Raw genomic sequence first — 18,864 nt, forward strand, 5'->3', positions numbered from 1 at the left:
TGGATTCATGTTGCAATTCCTCATACTTCGACCAACACGTGCATTTGTACATTCTAACAGAGGGCATTTGGGAGGCATCTGCAGAATGGGGTAAATCATTTCTTTACAGTAATTGGATATCTTTGTCAATCAATGCACTTGCTATTACAACCACTGTTGAGAATGTCTACATAAATGGTCTAAAATCTCCGTGCGTTTTGTAGATATCATTAATGGATGCACCAAGAGGAGTGAGCACCTGTGCCTCTATTTCCATTGAAGACAGATCATTATTTGGGTGTGGAAACCAGTCCAACAAATCAACTCTGGTGATATAGATTTTTTTTGCAAGAATTATATTTGAGTTTGTAAAATGCTGCTGCAATCCGTCAAAAGAACCTAAAGGATAGATGTGATTATAATATTAGGGTATTCACATTCTAAATCAGTGGATTTTAGAAATCTTTTAAATACGAGGATGCGCACTTTCCTTTTGAAACTGAACTTGGAACGTACATGGCAGTAAAGAAAATGTTGTGGAGAAGGAAATTAGCTTGGATAGCATTGCCCAAATATGCTTTAGGGAGACGTCAACTGCCTCAATTTCATAATTTCTTTGAGACGACACAATAAAAATTTGTCAATAGGATGTTAGATGTTACACAACCTCTTGTTTGGGCCAAAGTTGAATTGGCTCCCCCTAACATTTTCAACAATCTTCCCATGTGTGTCCCCTCTTGATCGGGGATTCCGGGAAAATATTCAGAACCTTTTTTCTAAAAGATGTTGCAAATAACATGAACAACATTTGTTCGTTGTCTCCCCAGACGATTGACATTCATTAAACCTTGTCCAATGGAGGAACACATACTTCAGCATGTTTGTTCAATGAGACGAGCCTGATGCGAAAAACGGCAGGATCACACGAATGCTCTCGGTTTTCAAATTTAACCCCTCCCTCACGTCCCCATAATTGAGCTGAAGAAGAACGAGAATAGCTCACTCGCATTTCGTTCAGTGTGCTCTTGCCAGCTTGATATTTATATTTAAGATTCCATATAGCGAAGGCTCTTACTCCTGAAGAAACACAAGTTTACTTGCCTCACTTTCTACCCACTGTCAATGCATCCAGCATTTTCAGATAACAACGGAGGACTAACTCTGAGGTGAGTATCTGCTCGCGGTTAAAACTGTGGACCTCAGAGGCCCGCTTAACACTGCTGGAACATGTGGCACAATCTCTGCTCCGGTTCCCCGTTCGCTTCACATCGAGGGGACAAACGGAATTACAGGCAGCTGACTTTACACTCAATGATTGTCAGACAACCTGCCGGAAAAAGAATGGGTTGATACAGCGTACTTTATGGGCTCGATGCACCAAGTCAAACAGGTCAGGTTTACATCAGTTGAACTATCTTTTTTTTACCTCCTCGTTCCAGGTAATTTAATTGTGATTGTGATTCCTTCACGTGGAAAATATGCACTCTCCAAATGCATAGCTCGTTACTTGGCTGGACGGCAATTGCAGATTTGATCAGCGTTGTATCTGGCGTTCTGTTGGATCAAATAAATAATATATATAATTATTCCCGTTATTTGCTTATAACTCCGATATGCACTCTCAATCTTGTCGTGAGCCTTTCGGCCATGGATTCTTCAGTGTGGCTGACGGTGGATTTTACGTTCGATCGCTCTATCGCTCTTTCTAGTTAAAAGCTGAAGGAACGTTATTGCACCGAGAGAACGGAGGCTGTGCCGACAGAAATCTGTGCCAGGTTTGTTCCCTGCTACTTTGCCGTGAAACCGCTGTACATTATTGACCGCGTTCCATGGTACTGCATTGGAAACACTGCATTTGTCACTTCACCCGTATTCCAGGCATACCGGGTGTTCAACAGCATCATGACACCTTTGTTGCCTTTCTGTTTAATTGTATTATTCAATCGTTTCATAATCAGTCATATTATATTTTGCAGAGAGATTCGGAGGTGGAAAATCGGAGGAAGTCATTGATTTTTATTATTTGCTCTGTCAATAAACTTTATTTTGTTGTGGATTCCTTTTACCATGTTTAACTTGAAATAGGAATATCAAAATTATTTTTACACTAACAAATACTTGAATACACCGACATATGTCCTGCAGCAATGTGGATTCATGTTGCAATTTCTCAGTACCTGAACCAACACGTGCATTTATACATTGTCACAGAGGAAATTCAGGAAACAGCTGGAGAATTGGGTAAAAATATTTCTTTACATTAAATGGATATCTCTGTCATTAAATGCACTTGCTATTACAACCAATGTTGGCAATCTACAAATACATGGTCGAAAATCTTCGTGCATTTTGTAGATATCTTTAAAATATGCACCAACGTAATTGAACATCTGTTGCCTCTATTTCTGTTGATGACAGTAAATTGGTTGAGTGTGGAAAGCAGCCTAACAATTCAATTCCGTTGATATAGCAGTTTTGTTGGCAGAATTTTATTTGTGTTTATAAAATGCTGCTGCAATCCGTCAATAGAATCGAAAGGTGTAGACGTGATTATGATAGTTGGGGATTCAAATTATAAATCACTGGGTTTTCGATATCTTTTAAAAACGAGTAGGCACACGCTGTTTCGAAGACTTAACTTGGAAAATAAAAGCTCCTGTTAAACAAAGTGATTTGGACGTACTGGATTTTCATTGAAAAATGTTCAGCAATGTGAACATATTTACTCATTCCAGACTTCCCTCTCTTTTTATCAGCGCGGAATAAAATACATGTTCTGAAGAAGAAGGCATTATAAACTGCTGGAGATCCTCGGCCGGTTGAGCACCATCATTGCAAGAAAATGCTCCCTCCGCGGTTGAGATGGATCCCCTTGCTCGAGTCTGCATGGGCAGAGATGACATAACCAGTATAAAGAGTCCAGGGTCAACACGATTAGACGTGACGTTTACGTATATATTAACTGGAGAGCAGTGAACCATGACGAGTGATGGAAGGGATTGGGGGTTAAGATGGGGATATATATTTGAAAGGAAGGCTGCAAGATGAAGAGGTAACAGTATAAAGTGGAGGTAAATCTTAAGACGACTAGAGGCATGCGAGAAATATTTAAGTATTTATGGGCCAGTAAAGAATGAGGTTAGAGGAGTTCTTGAGGTTTGGGGGTTATACCTGATGTACGCTACCAACGTGCATCCTTTTGCCTATTATGCCAACAGACTTTGAGAAATAAAAAAAAAACTGAATGCAGACCGTCTTGATGCTCATTTCAGGGCGAAACATCCCAAAAATGCCAATTAAAAATTGGAATATGTTAAATCACTGAAAGAGAGACAATCCCTTTACTTGCTTGGTCTGCTCATTGTGAATATGCCACAGGGCTGCAACAGATGAATATAACAGGGTGAGCTCCCTGAAAGTGGTTAATCAATATTTTATCATGTCTTAGAAATGAAAAATGTAATAAATTAGTGGTGGAAACAAGGGACACTGAAGAAAATGAATGAAAACATTAGCGCGGGTCCTGACATTTTTTTTCTCGCATAGACTGCTTCAGAACTGTACTCGCTTCTTGGTTTACTCTTTCTGGTATAACGGATTCCAGAGTACCCCAAAACCAGCAGCAATAAATAAGCACCACAACACAGGGTTACCTAAATAAACGTCGTTTTTAATTATATTTGAACAAGAAAACAGAATTAAAATTTAACTTATTACTTAACCTACCTAATTACTTCCCCCCCCTCTAATACCAAGCGCAGGTGTGTGAACGTACATTTAGGATTAGAAAAGTTATTTAGAGCACAGACCAATCTCACTGGTTGCAGGCAATTCTTGTACTGTGCACAGAAGCTGGCATTAACAAAGTTCACCTGGCTTTTGTGGACATTGGAAGCGGGATTTAAACTGAATACTGCACCCAGCTCGGGTTTCCATCACAGAAAAAGCTGAGATGTTTCACAAAATCACGCCTAAGCCGATCCATTTTGTTTCCACTGTCGCCTTTCCACATACGTCTTCATCTTTTATCCCACTGTCAGGGCGAGGCTGATTTGCTCACATACTGCCGTATCGAATTCATTGCAAATGGTAACGAGTTCAGGTATCCATACATGCCTCTTTCTATAGATACATTTCAGATGTCGTGATCCCTGCATTTGTTACCGTTTCAAACACTGCAGCTTCCTTCAGCCGTCCATTCACACACAACATTAATTGACAGGAGCCTGATAAAGGGGCCGTGTGTCAAGAGAAAATAAAGGGTCCACGAAAAGGAAGATGGAGAACACGGGGTCAAATGTGCGATCACTGTTGGAGAATGGAAGCTTCAATCGAAGGCTGCAGGTGGTAGAAACTGACACGTGGAAATGAGCTGAAGGAGGGATGAGGCAGGAGGTGAACAGGAAATGACACCAGGTGGAATCATAGGCAGATCATTCCCTCTTGACGGTAACAGGCAAATGGTTACCACTTAGGAGGGTTCTTTCTGGTTTTCAGAGAGAGATTCCTTTTCCTGGACATCCACAGCTGATTCCTTCTCACTCAGTCATGCTGATGAAACTTGACCCCTTCAGGGTTATCCAGATTATCATCTTTCTTTCAGGTCACCTTTCACACCATCATTCCTCTCCTTCGACCAGGCAGACTTTCAAAGGTTGCCGGCTTTGTCCTTCAGGAAAAAAATGCTGTGACTCCTGTCATTGTTTCACACACGACTCTCTGAGAACAAAACAGTTCCTCTCTGCCTGCAAAGATCACATGCTCACCCAGGCAAGCCGCTGTCGATACCTTGCTGCCTCCTGCAAAAAGCATTCTGCAAAACTCCGGCAAATAGTCTGTTTTTTTTTTAAATGTGAGTGTGCATGCTGCTCTAACAATTCCTCCCAAACGACATGAAAATACTCTGTCAGCCTGGGGATCCATATTTATTCTAACCTTGGCATCCTCCTCCGCCTCGGTCGGACATTTCTCCCCTCCTCACCACCAGCCATACACAGGTGAAGAAAAATTCATCCAGATACACATCTCACTCACTATTGACCTGAAAAGGTAAAGGGGTCTGGAAGGAGAAATGATTGTTAAGGTCATTTGTAATCCTCGTCGCAAATTAGATCATTTGGAATGACCTGTCAAAAAAAGCCAAGGATAAAATAAGATAAACAATGGGGAAACAGTAGGTAAACATTGGTAGAGCTGAAATACAAATTATGAAAATTAAAAGAACAAAGTCGTTTTACTTAGAAGTTACCAAAATAGTGTTGTACCCACAGTGTTGCTAGGTCAAACCTTTCAAACCAATATAACGAGTATATGTTTTCAAACCAACTTTTCATTGTTTCCCAAAATGTTTCCCGTCCCGATACAATATTCACATGCCCCAGGACGATATTCCAACGCCACACCACAATATATCCACGGCACTCCACAATATTCCCATCCCCCTCCACGATTGTCTCACGTCTCAGTACAATATTTCCACGCACCACCACAATATACCCACCTAAACCACAATATTCCCATGGCCACCAGAATATTCCCAAGCCACAACGCAATATTCTCACGCCCCTCCCCAATATGCTCACACCCCACCACAATATTCCCACACGCCCAAAATATTGCCAGGCACCTCCACAATATTCCCACACTCGACCACAATATTCCAAGACCTGACCACAATACCGAATGCCCATGAACAATATTCCCATTTACAATACAATATTCCCAAACCTCCCACAATATTCGCACGCCCCACCACAATATTCTAACGGCCCACCACAATTTTCCCACACCAAGCACAATATTCCCACACCTCCCACAATATAGACCTAAGCAACACTACAATATTCATACGTCCCACCACAATATTCACACGCCCCACCACAATATTCACACGCCTTACCACAATATTCCCACCACCAACCATAAAATTACTGCACCTTACCGAAATATTCCAACGCTCTACCACAATATCCCAACGCCCCAACACAATATTCCCACACCAAAATGCAATATTCCCATCCCCAGCACAATATTCTTGTTCCTCCACATTATTCGCAGGACTCACCGCAAAATTCGAACCCGCACCACAACATTCCCACCTTAGCACAATATTCCAATTCCCCACCACAATATTCGCACCCAGCGCAATCTTCTTTGGCTTGGCTTCGCGGACGAAGATTTATGGAGGGGGTAAAAAGTCCACGTCAGCTGCAGGCTCGTTTGTGGCTGACCAGTCCGATGCGGGACAGGCAGACACGATTGCAGCGGTTGCAAGGGAAAATTGGTTGGTTGGGGTTGGGTGTTGGGTTTTTCCTCCTTTGCCTTTTGTCAGTGAGGTGGGCTCTGCGGTCTTCTTCAAAGGAGGCTGCTGCCCGCCAAACTGTGAGGCGCCAAGATGCACGGTTTGAGGCGTTATCAGCCCACTGGCGGTGGTCAATGTGGCAGGCACCAAGAGATTTCTTTAGGCAGTCCTTGTACCTTTTCTTTGGTGCACCTCTGTCACGGTGGCCAGTGGAGAGCTCGCCATATAATACGATCTTGGGAAGGCGATGGTCCTCCATTCTGGAGACGTGACCCATCCAGCGCAGCTGGATCTTCAGCAGCGTGGACTCGATGCTGTCGACCTCTGCCATCTCGAGTACCTCGACGTTAGGGGTGTGAGCGCTCCAATGGATGTTGAGGATGGAGCGGAGACAACGCTGGTGGAAGCGTTCTAGGAGCCGTAGGTGGTGCCGGTAGAGGACCCATGATTCGGAGCCGAACAGGAGTGTGGGTATGACAACGGCTCTGTATACGCTTATCTTATATATACCCAGCGCAATATTCCCACGCCAAGCCACAATATCCCCACGCCCCTCCACCCCACCACAATATCTCAACACCCCACCAAAATATCGCCAGATGAAAAAGCATTATTCCCATCCCCAGCACAATATTGCCAGCCCAGCACAATATTCCCACGCCCCTCCACAATATTCGCACGACTCACTCCAATATACCAACCCCCACCACAATATACCTATCCAGTGCAATATTCCCACACCTCAAAGCAATATTCCCACCACCAGCACAATATTCCCACGTCCCAGCGCAATATTCTCGCCCTCAGCATAACATTCCATCGCCCCACCACAATATCGTCACGCCCCACCACAATATTCCCACCAGCAGCACAATTAATACACACCCCACCATAATTTTCCCACAGCTCACCTGTGAAACCACACCCTACCTTACAAATCGATGGGTTAAAATCAATTTTCATTATTTTCTTTTTCAGTTAGCTTGATATTGCACTCATGGGCAGATGCATTTTAGTGGCCATTCGCGTCTGGAGGAGCTTACAACACCTCAGGAGTGACAGTGAGCTGGGTAACCATGCTTACTTGTCCATCGCATTGCTGCGTGTGATACCTAGCACTTTTTCCACACTCCGGGCCACATTTCCTGTGTTATCTCAGTGTGCAATATTTTCCATACACAGGATTAGAATCAACCATCTGTCAACATTTCTGTGAACGTGAAAACTATGCCACAACCTCTTGGCTCTGGCACAAACACGACCATCGACACCGCTATCCAAAGAAGTTCAGGCAGGAGATTCTCCATGCATTGATCTATCCATTTCTTAGAATGAAGTAATTAATGTACTCTATATAAATGCAAATGGATTATCTTATGGACCGATCTGTATGAGGTCACACGGATATACAAACAACAGTTAGAGGAGGATCAGGGTTTTCATTCTGTCCAGTCGCTGAAATCCTCACTAAACTCTGTCATGATCTGAATTTTTGGTCAATCATTGCATTCCAAAATTCTGAATAATAATTTATGCTTCTGTTTCTTTAAAAAAGCTAACCGACCCAGCATAATTATTCTATTTCATTTGAATTCTAACAGAGGTAAATTTCAAATAGTCAGGGTGTGACAGATTGTGTTATACTTCATATTGTATATAGATATGTTTTACAGAAGATAAATTGTGGCAGTTTTTTTTAAAAAATGTTGGTTACTTGCAAACATTTCGAATCAGACCTAATTGAAAAAGCTGAAGCTCTGCTCAAGCCAGACAGTCCCGGCACCGCGTGGCTTAGCACAACTTTGAATGATTCCAATGAGGTCTTCACAAGTATATGTTAATTGTACATGCAGTGGAGTAATGGATATTGTTTTGGAAAGCAGCAAATGAATGAACTCAGAAGGTTAGGATCAGTGCTGCAGTCTGTTTGAATGCATTTGGCAGTTTGATAAGGGTCTTATCATTTTCTCTGAGTGTGCGTGCGTCCGTGTGTGCGTGCGTCCGTGTGTTCGTGCGTCCGTGTGTGTGTGTGTGTGTGTGTGTGTGTGTGTGTATGTGTGTGTTTGTATGTGTGTGTGTATGTTTGTATATGTGTGTGTGTGTGTGTGTGTGTGTGTGTGTGTGTGTGTGAGAGAGAGAGAGAGAGAGAGAGAGCGAATGAGTATTTTTATGTATGTGTGTGTGTGTGTGTGTGTGTGTGTGTGTGTGTGTGTGTGTGTGTGTGTGTGTGTGTGTGTGTGTATGTTTGAGACAGAGGAAAATGGAGAGATAATGGAGTTACAGTTCCACAGTTCAGCAGCAGCAGCTGTGATTGAAACAGGACAAACTGGAGAACTTGTGGAAAAAACCCATTTTGAAGACGGATTGTGAGTTCTGAGTTTAGCCTACTCAAAGCCCTTGTGGTCCAGACAACAGGTGAGGACTGGCTGTCTAATATTTCACTTGAAATACGGGATACAAAAAGGAAATATGTGGTGACCTGAAAGAACGTGGTCATACCGGGAAATCCCTGATGGTGCAAATTTCTTCAACAAGACACTGATGTTGATAATGGGAAGAAGCAGTTTGTGTCCAATGAGCATCGTATCTCTCTCTGAAAACCGACAAGAACCTTCCTGAGTGGTAACCATTTACCTTTCACACCAAAGTCTGGTGAACTTCCTGAATGTTAAATTCTGTGCACAGTTTACAAATTGCCAGCAACCAGAGAACTTGGAGGAATGAAACGTGAGATTGGACTGTGAATTAAATAACCTTTCTGAACTTACAAACACATTACATACATGTGCGCTTAGAATTATACTTGGTTAAGTTAGTTTAGGTAGGTTAATAGTAATAAGTTCGAGATTAATCCTGTTTTCTTGTTTAAAGATCATTAAAACCAACTTCTGTTTAAGTAAGTATTTTTCTTCGTGAAGTTCGATTGCCGCTGGTTTTCGGGGTCCACTTGGTACATTACAAGGGGGATACATCGGTGACAGAATCCTGTTTTAAATATGTATTCATTCGACATGCATATTTTTTTAAACGTAATTTGCATGTAATATCTTCCCAAATTAGTGGTCTCAAACGCGTTTGCGACGTCCATGACCATGGATGTGCCCTGGTGTAAATATTATTTTTGATATCAGGCAGCCAGAAGCAGCGGGGTGAATGCCTTACTTTCCATGGACTTTATCATGTTTATATATTGTCTCATCGAGTAAGTTTGGTATTGGTGCCTTCAAAAATATCTCTTTATACCAGATATATATCTGGGTCTTTTTGACACATGCTGCATGGCAACAGGCCAAATCGGCCCACAATCCAGTGCCTCGTCAATATACCACATTAACATACGGTGCAAGGAATCCTGAAACACACACCCACCCCTACCCCCAGCCTCACAGACAACGCGGAATTCGATCCCTTGTCCCAATCGCTGGCGCTGGACAGCGTGTGGCGCTGAACGTGATTTTCCTTCTTTTTAGTCTGATCAAAACCCACAAGATTTATTGAATACTTGAAATGGCACACGCTTATTCAGTAAAATGTTTAGGCCAGAGTCAAATCGAACTTTATTCCACCTATTATGTTAATACCTCGATCAGTCTATTCATTATAAAAATTCTTCCACGGTGATACTGATTAAGAACAGAGAGGATATGGAGAATGTGGGAGTACGATCAGAGATTTTCCAGTGGAGCACTGAGAAGAGCGAGAGAGAATATGTTTGAAAACATTTGCTCGAGACCACTCACTTGTCTGGATCAACATCTATGCTTCATTTGTCGGTCCATGCCTGCAACTAAACCATGTTATTTTCTGTTATTTGTTGGCTTTTTACACTGTCCACTGCTCCTCCATTCTTAGTGTCACCCACGAACTGACGGAAACACCCAGCAACGTATCCATCCAGATCCATTGTGATTGAGGTCACGAATGGAGAAAATCCAACACAGATCTGTGCGGATCACCACGTGTTGCGATCTTCTATCCAGAGGAAGACACTTTCATTCTTCTCTCCAGCTTCTATATGCCTTTCTGAATTTAATACAGTCCATCAATTAACCATAGTCTTCATGCATCGGCATCTGCAGTACCAATCGAACATAGAGAAATTTGCTAATTTCTACATTATTGCCCTATCAATTTCTGTTTCAGTCGCTTCGGTGTCTTGCTGAACAATCTTTCTCCATTCAGGGTTTTCTGGATGATAACCTTTTTTAGTTCACCACAGAGTTCCTTTTTGTTTTCCATATTTCAAGTGAAACACAATGCAGTCAGTCCTCTCCTCTTCTATGGACGTCAAGGGCTTGACCAGGCTGAACTAAGCACTCATAACCCGTCTTCAAAATGGGGGTTTCCACAAGCATTTCAGCTTGTCCTGTTCTAGTCCCAGCTGCTGCTGCTGAACTGTAGAAATATAACTCAATGTTCTCTCCATCACTCTATGTCCCTCCCCTCCCCCTCTCTTTGTCTCCCTCATACACACACAAACACACACATACAAACACACGCACGCACATGTGTCACGCATGCACACACACGCACACGTACACACACACACACACAAACACACACACACATACACACACGCGCACACATACACACGCACACACGCACACACACACACACACACAAAACCACATGAACCTTTTAGAGCAGCCATCTGTACTCAGACAGACTGCAGCACCTGATCTAACCTTCCGAGTTACTTGTCGGATAATTTTGAGAAACTCAGCACATAGAACAAGCAATTCCAACTAGCAAAGGTGACCATCGTTGATGCAAAAACAAAGATATTTGAATTCCTGAGACTTCTTGAATTGCGCAATAGGAATATTTCTGCAAGAATTTACTGTCTATTCTATTGGTTGTATAAGTGTGAGGAAACTAATGCTGCTACAAACGTGATTGTTGACCAGTAGCAAATGTTGGAGACCGACGTCAATGAAATATTTGTGATTTAAAGACAGTGGATGTTCCCTCTTGGACAGCTTAGCCATTGCTGTGGAGTTAATTGAAATTCCATCAAGAGGTGTTATTAGAGTGGCAACATGATGACTGTTAAAAATCTGTTCAAGGTGAAAGGAACCATGATGTAAATAAATACTGAACTGTACTACTTTATCAAGGGAAATAATGATACATTTTCCATCATCTTATTTAGTAGAATGCAGTTTTAGTATTGTCAGTGATTTGCTACATGTTAAGAGAAATTACAAAACGTAGAGATTTAAGGTTGAAATAAACAAAGTTAGTACCTCGAATTATAAGAAATCTGCAGCCAGCGTCAGAGGCGATGTTCTCACTGAAGTGACGACAATTCTTGAATGTGTGTTTATGATGAATGACGTATTGAAATAGTAGTTGAATATGAAATATGTGTTCTCGTGTATTCCCGACCTAATTGCATTCAAATGTACTTGCAGTAAATGAGTTAATGAAATCTTACTTTAAATATATATCTTTTTCCACTAATGGAGTTTTTGAAAAATTAAAATGGGAACTATAAGGCAAAAAAATTATTTGGCTTTGGCTTTTTTCCTAATTTTACTTAAAAGATAACAGAAACATAGCACACAGTATAAAAATATTCAGGAAAAAACAAAATCACTAATATCTATTCCCCCTCCTACCGTTACAGTCAGCTCCCTTAAGGGGAGCAACAAAAATATTTATTCTATATTTATTCTAAATGTTAACAACATTTCAAAAAATATCTAAATGCATATATTTCAAATACGGAGAGAGCCCACTAAGAAAAAATATAATTGTCATGTAAATTATAATAAAATGTTCCATAACAACACATACTTTCAATTCATTATGCCAACGAGCTATATTAATCTCAGTATCATCCTTCCAGGTACTAGCAACACATTTATGCGCCACTGATAGTACCAAACGAACAAAAGCAATTTAAATTTTATCCAATCCCATTCCTCTTAACGAATATAAATTTACAAACAAGAAAATCGATGGATCCTACGGTAGTATAAAATTATATAATTTCCCCAAAACTACTTTAATTTTTCATTTTGAATATTAACACAATTCCATACAGCATGTAAAAATTTACAATATATCAACAACATCTAAAACGAGAATGCGAATTACTAAACGCATTTCTTTAAAACTTTTGCGTGGTTAAATATAATTGATGTCATAATTATAATTAACCATTCCATATCGCACATTAGTCAATTTAATTACATCTTTTTGACACATATTCGCCCAATCTTCTTTAGGAAAATAAATACTAAATCATTCTCACGTTTAAGTTTAGATTTCTCCAAATCTGATATATCTACATTATCTTGTAACAATGATACCTAACTGAAATATAACACTTTTTTAGTATAGAGTAAATCAAAGAATCAAATCTCGATAAAGTAGGTATAATTATCTCTCCACCATAATCATCTTTTATTAAATCCTTACGATGATAATACACAAAGAAAGAATTTACAGGTATATCAAACCTTTCTCTCAATTGATTAAAAGAAAAAAATCCCCTCTACAAAACAATATTGTATTGTCTTTATACCCTTAGAAATCCAAATATTCAAATGATTATTAAACATTGAAAAAGGATTAATCTCATGATTATATAATGGAGTTAAAATAGATAATTTATCTTTCGACCCTAACACCCTATTTATTTAACCAAACCTTTAATAACTATTTCAATATCGGCATATCATATTGCTGTAAATCAATCGAGTTCCAACGATATTTAAATTCATCTATTTCAACCCTAGAATTACACGCCATCTCCACTTTAGCCCAAATATGAGGCTGATCTAACTCCTTCAATTAACTCCCAATTAACTCCTTCAAATGAGCCTCTTCATAATAATTTCAAAAATGTGGTATTTGTAATCTACCCAGTGTTTACTTCCATGCAAGTCTTTAAAACGCCATTCGAGCTAATCTAACTTTCCATAAAAACTCTCGCACTGGTTTATTCAGATGTTGAAAAAAAATCTCTTCGAATGTGAACAAGGTAGTGACTGGAATTAATATTGAATTCGAGGAAACATATTCATTTTAATACAGTTAACCCGACCAAACAAAGTTAATTGAAGATCTTTCAACTTATTTAAATCTGCTTTAATCCGTCTTCACAGAGGTACATAATTTAATTTATATAATGATTGATAATTAGAATCCAAATGCATGCCTAAATATTTAATTTTACTTCTCCTCCATTTTGTAATTGTGTTAAATTCAGAATAATCTTGCACTCTATCTAATAAAATTTCACTTTTATCCCAATTAATTTTAAATCGCGATAATTCTCCAAATTTCAACAAACACTCTTGCAGTTGTTTCAACGACCGTTACGGTTCTGTCAAGTATACCAACGTGTCATCTGCAAATGTAAATTTTATATTCTTCATTCTTAACCGTCATCCATCTAATTTCTTAATTTTGTCTAATAGCCTGAGCTGACAGATCACAAACCAAGCAAATAAGGCTGGTGAAAATGGGCAACCCTGTCGAGATGAAGAAGTCCATTTAAATAGCAAAGCAATCTGTCCATTTCTCACCACCCTAGCAATCACGTTCGTATATAAAGCCTTACCCAATGAAAATAAAAGGGTCGAATTTAAATTGCTCTAACACCTTAAATAAAAAATACCACTCAACCCTATCATAAACATTTTCTGCATCGAATGCAACCAGAATAGGATTGTTAGGTTGCTTTCGATATTCATTGACCAAAGTAATTATTCGAAATATATTGTTTGAATCATTTATATTCTTAATTAAACATGTTTGATCAATATGTACCAATTTAGGCAAATATTTATCAAATCTATTAACTAATACTTTCACTATAATTTTAAAATCCACATTTAATAAAAAAATAGGTCCATATGAAGATACTTTTAATGGACTGTATCTTTTTATGGAATAACAGTTATTAAAGCACGAGAACATGATTCTGGTAACTTCTGGTCTTGAGTAACTTGATTCAACACCTCTCCAAGTTTATTAGAAAAATCATCATATAAAAGTTTATAAAATTCCATAGGCAACCCATCATCTCCTGGGGACTTTCCTTTTGGCATTTCCTGAATAGGTTCGTTAATTTCAAAATCTGTAAATGGAGATTCCAATTCCTGAACATCAATTCCATCTAATACCGGTAACTTTAATTTAGATAAGTAAGAGTCAATAGAACCATTATCCTGTTTCCCCTCAGAAGTATATCTTTTTTTATAAAATGAACAAAACTGGTCATTAATTTCCTGAGGCTTATGTTATTATTGAATTCTTATTAACAGCATTAATTGTCCGAGACGCCTGTTCAGCTCTCAATTTCCAAGAGAGTACCTTATGAGCTCTTTCCTCAACTCATAATAACGTTGTTTAGTTCGTTTACTAAAGCCCTCAAATTGATAAGTTTCTAACGGATCATAACGCAATTTCAACCTTTAAAATGGAACATTTTATCTTCTGTTACCTCTTCTGAAAGTCCTTATCTAACTCAGCAATCTTATTTTCTAACTAAACTTTCTTCCATATGTTGTTTTTTAACTTTCGTAGAATAACTAATGATCTGCCCTCTCAAATAAAGCATCCCATATTACAAAATGACTATCCACATAATTAAAATTTTCAGTCACAAATAAAGAAATCTGCTATTTAAAATAAGTAACAAACTGAGGTTTCTTCAATAGCACTACATAATACCTCTATCTAAACGACAGACATACTAACTCCGAATTTTCACAACAAAAAAGTAATAGCGAATGATCAGATATAATTCTACTTTTATATTCTGCCCTTAATACTCTACCTTGTAAATGTGCTGGTACCAAAAATACATCAATTCTAGAAAACGAATCATGTCTCGAAGGTTAAAAAGCAAAATCTTTCTCTGTAGTGTTAACTTTTCTCCAAATATCCACCAAATTTAAATCTTTTATTAACGCATTAATTTGTGTTGCCATCTTTGATTTACTTAGACTTTTTTTTGATATTTGTCCAATAAAGAGTCGAGAACACAATTAAAAGCACCACAACTAAAACAGTTGCATTAGCTTGAGTAAACAATACAAAACGATTCTGAAATAAACCGCTCAATGATTCAACAAACTGCAGTCAGTTCTATTACTCAATGACATTTCTCGGACATCTTTGTTATCCTTTTTCAGAACTGTTTTATGTAACAATGATATTGCACATTTAATCAGTTCCACACCAATCTTATAATTCTTCCCATGTTCAGCGATCAGCAGAATAAAAATCATACTCACTTCCAAGGTACGATCCAGGGCTACAGTTTGTGCAGAAAATAATGAAGTGATTTTTTATCTATTTTCAAACTATTCTTCCATTGATTTAAAATACTCCAACTTAGGTTGTTCTGCAGTCAATGAAGAAATGTATATATAGTGTGTGCAATGACCAGGTCGATAGAGGGAAATCTTGTCAGTGTTAACAGTGATTTACAAAAAGATTTAAAAGGGTTGGAAGTCAATGACAGTCCACAGCATCTGAAAAGGGAGAAAAATTAACAGAAAAACAGAATTAAGATACACACCTTGCAGAAGTTAGAGCACAATCCGATGAGGAAATTGAGAAAGTAACAGTTGGATATTATATTAATGCGAGTATATTGATGAGAAAATGGAGGTGACGCTAGTTTTCTTCTCATGAAAATTGGAGAGTTGTTCATCAGTCTGTAATTCCTTAAGCCTATCAGGGTTAACCTTTAATCATTCCCCATAGCTTACATTTAGGTGGGCAGTTTGCGGTAAAGGAAGCTACCTATAAAATGATGAAAATATTTTATTGGTCTCATTTGAAAAATGTCGCTAAGGCATTTTGTAAGACCGGACAAACTTGTCAAGTTGTGGCAAAACCTAATCAGTGTCCATTAGTTGCTCCTTTAAACCCAATTCCTGTATTTGAGATTTTTATGTGAACATTATAGTAGACATAAATCGTGTCATTTAATTTGACTAAAAACTACAGATCATGTGTATTTCAACAGTTAGTTCAGAATTTGGGAGATAAACAAATTCCATCATCTGCATCTCACTCAGAATCTCAGGGAGCGTCGGAGAAGTTCCATTCATAATATGATAACTATGACGAAGGCCTATTGTTGTGAGAATGAAAATGTTTGTGATGGATCTGCTCATTAACTTTTGTTTGCCGTAAGGGAATTGGTACAAAATTCCTTAGATTTTAGGCCTTTTGAATTAGTATTTGGACATGACGTTAGGGGAACGTTAATATTCTTCAAAGAACACTGTTAAGGAGAATAGGCATTTGAAGTGTTAGACGATGTATCAGAATTCTGTGAGTATTGGAAAGAAAGAGTTTAAGATAGTTGAGAAAGATTTGAAAGTGGCTCAAAATAAAATTAAAATCTGGAATGTCAGAAAAGCGAGACAGAGAATTTTTAAACTGTGGGATAATGTCTTAATTCCAATCTCAACAAGTTATAATCCTCTGAGAGCAAATATTGCAGGATTTATGAAACAAAATCTACAGTAAATTAAATTAGTTACGTTAATAAAACTCCTGATGCGAGACGCCAAACACAGAATTGCTGCGATAGCATGATAAAACATTATTTTAAGAATGTGAACGTTATCCAGAAATAAACTTCACCAGAGGTCTTAATTGTAAATAAAACTGCAAATATTGAGGGTTATGAAACCATACAAGTTGACTCTTGCGAGACTCGTTTTAAAGAGAAATTGTTTGATGAACTTTTGAATGCCAATCTTACTTTTAATTTAGCTAAGAGTGAATTTTGTCATGTTCAGGTGATTTCAGTTGGTTATGTTGTTGGTCAAAGTAACCTGGAGCCTGTTCAAGTTAAAGTTCAGACCATATCTGAATTTCCTTGACCACAGGTAAGAAAGGTGACTTTTAGTAATAGCAGGGTATTATAGGAAGTTCTGTAAAAATCTTCGCTGACATTGCTATTCTCTTGACTAAACTTTTGAAGGAGAGTGAAAAGATTATTTGGAGAGCCATATGTCAGTAAGCATTTGACAAACTGGAAGATATATTACGTCACAAACATCTATTTAAATCACAATGATTTTTGGAAGAAAATAATGACTGTGGTGAGATTGAACATCCAGTGTTTAATTCAGTAAACATCAACTATTACATTACTATTGAGAAAGGGTTGTTATCCCATGCATCATTTTGAAGGATATGCTTGCATTGACATGCGACCAATAATTTTTTACACTGATCATGAACATTTGGTAGTTTTGAGTAAATTTAAAAATAAGAACAGTTGATTATTAAACTGGAGTTTAATTTTGCAAATATTGGACTTGGTTCGAGCTCACATTAGAGTCTTAACCAAGGTAATCGATGAATGCCGATGTACATGTAATAATTCCATGTAATGTCTGCAATAATTATTTATATTAAGTTGTTTAATAATGTGAAACCCATCAAAACAAATGGCAGAGTGTAATTTAAAAATGTGATCTTTTAAACAATCAAAAATTTCCTGTGTGAAATGATGTGTAATGGATTTGTGATAATATGAATATTTAAGTTACTGTTAAGCCAGATTTTCTATAGATAAGTTTTACGTAATGCAATGGATTTTGCAGGTGGTCACACACTACAATATAATACAGTCAGAAATGTTACCATCTTTCAGTGTCATGACGTCTGCAAGGCAAAGCTATGAACATCACATGGTTTACAAGAAGCTGGAGCTGGAAACGATTAAAGACTTCGGAAAAAGGTCACATTGTTCACAAGAATTGAGATTGATCTCATTGATGATGGATACCATATCACGTGATGTTACAGAACTAGATACTGAAGCAGAGAGACATTTTGAAACAGGTGACGACTGAAGAGACTGAAGAAACTCTGGACATCCTCTAAAACTAGGATACCCTGCAGAAAGAGATTGGGAAACTTTTTCTATATTGCATTATCCTTATTATAGGAGATACACAACAGAAATGGCTTTCAAATAATTAAGACAACTTCCAACTGCTCTTCTAATCAAAGTGTGGCAGCCGCATGTGCTCAGAAAATGTTCACTCTTGTTTAAGAAATAACTCGTTGTGAAGTTCACAACCTTGAGAAACAGCTAAAAATTTGGAAAAACTTTCGTAAAAAATAGATCCCTGAAATATATCACAACAAGAGACTTGTAAGTTTAAAGAGATCTGAAGTTACAATAATTAAATGTGTTTTATAATTACTTCTGAAGTACATTTTAAAAATATGCTGATGTTCCACAAGCAGTTTGAAACTGGACTTTCCAGACATATATTTAAACTGAATTAGTTTCGGACTTTAAAACACACACCCACACACACACACACACACACACACACACACACACTCACACACACACACACACACACACACACACACACACACACACACACACACACACAAACTCACACACCCACACTTCCACACACCCACACACTCAAGCACACACAGATAATCCATATACACACGCTCATCAACACCTGCACACCCACATGCATACTTACTCCCATACCCACTCTCTTTAACCCACACACACAAACACCCACACGCACATCCCAACACCCACACACACACCTACACCCACACAC

The sequence above is a fragment of the Narcine bancroftii genome, chromosome 2, assembly GCF_036971445.1.
Source record: "Narcine bancroftii isolate sNarBan1 chromosome 2, sNarBan1.hap1, whole genome shotgun sequence".
In the NCBI taxonomy this organism is placed as follows: domain Eukaryota; kingdom Metazoa; phylum Chordata; class Chondrichthyes; order Torpediniformes; family Narcinidae; genus Narcine; species Narcine bancroftii.